Below are 1,822 nucleotides of genomic sequence, written 5' to 3' on the forward strand. Positions count from 1 at the left end.
GAAACGCCCCTTGTCATCACACGCCCATCCCCTGGGGCGACACGACCCAGGCCCCGCCCCTTTGGGCGGAAGCCCCGCCCCTCGGGGGGCTGCTGCGAGTCCGGCCGGGAGCCCGGCGCCCTGACAGAAGTCGCCGCGCCCCTTGTCAGCGGCAGCTCCACCTCTCCTCGCTTCGGACCCCGCTCCTCCGCGGGCCGCAGCTCCACCCGCTGACACCGAAAGTTCAGTTCAGCTGCACTCAGAACCGCCAGGCAAGGCGGAGCCGCCCTCTGCCCCTCAGCCGCCCTCCTCCCTGCGAACCGCCACTCGCTCTTCCAGAGGCTTCTGTCCGAGTCGAGGGCATCACATCCCGTCGGCTTTCAGGGAACCAGCCCCGCAGCGGGGCCAGCGAGGGCCAGGGGTTTCGGGAACACTGCCCGGCGTCGCCGCCCCTCCCCAGTCACTTTCCCTTTCCCCCGCACCGCGGTCAGAACGTGGAGGAACAGAACCAAAGCGGAGAGCGGCGACTCACCCTCCAGCCGCTCCACACGCCGGGCCTTGGACGCTGGAGCGCTCCTGGGCCCCTTGACGTTCACTCCCCACCCCCATCCCAGTCGCGGACCCTTTGTGCAGAGCTCCGCTGAGCCACAGTAATCCTAAAAGCACAGCAGAGCTCCGCTGAGCCACATTAATCCTAAAAGATGCAGTTGCTTCAAGTGGAAGTCTGATTTTTTTTTTTTTTTTTTGAGACGGAGTCTCGCGTTGTCGCTTAGGCTGAAGTGAAATGGCGCGATCTCTGCTCACTGCAACCTCTGCCTCCCGGGTTCAAGCGATTCTCCTGCCTCAGCCTCCCGAGTAGTTGGGATTACAGGGGCCCGTCACCTGACGCCGGGGTAATTTTTGTATTTTTGATAGAGACAGGGTTTCGCCATGTTGGCCAGGCTGGCCTTGAACTCCTGAACTCAAGTGATCCGCCAGCCTCGGCCTCCCAAAGTATTGGGATTACAGGAGTGAGCCACCGCGCCTGGCCGTGGAATCTGATCGTTGAAATCAGTGTTCTACAATATTCTTTTTATTTGTAGGTTTCATCCTGGAATCCTAAAACTTGTGTAGGATAAGGCTTAATCTTATAAGCAAAGGTATTCAACCCTGCCACATTCAATGCCCTGTATTTACAACAAAAAATATAACACTGCTTTACTCTTCTGGAGTTAAATTCCTAATGCAAACTATCTCTACAAATAATTTCAAGAAACCAATGTAATGTTCTAATAAAGGTGAAAAAGGAGAAAGTAGTTCATAATAAAATACTGTATGTACTAATATCAAGAAAAATTTTAAAATAACAGAGTTTTCACAATGTAAATACTCTGCCACCAATAGAATGCAAAACAAAAACTGTCCCGGCAAAATTTCAGTATGCCCCTGAGGGGCAGTAGTGCCCTCGCTGGGAACCTCTTTAGACCGAGGAAGAGGTCTGGAAATGCTTCAAATAGAGAAATTCATTCTTTTGTCTACACAGTTAATGACAAGTTTTCTTTTGTTGTTGTTGTTGTTGTTGTTGTTTTTGAGACGGAGTCTCACTCTGTTGCCCAGGCTGGAGTGAAATGGTGCGATTTCGGCTCACTGCAACCTCTGCCTCCTGGGTTCAAGTCACTCTTCTGCCTCAGCCTCTTGAGTAGGTGGGATTACAGGCGCGTGCCACCACACCCAGCTAATTTTTGTATTTTTAGTACAAACGGGGTTTCACCATGTTGGTCAGGCTGGTTGCAAACTCCTAACCTCGTGATCCGCCCTCCTTGGCCTCCCAAAGTTCTGGCATTACAGGTGTGAGCCACCACAC

The sequence above is a fragment of the Pan troglodytes genome, chromosome 7 (assembly GCF_028858775.2).
Source record: "Pan troglodytes isolate AG18354 chromosome 7, NHGRI_mPanTro3-v2.0_pri, whole genome shotgun sequence".
NCBI lineage: Eukaryota > Metazoa > Chordata > Mammalia > Primates > Hominidae > Pan > Pan troglodytes.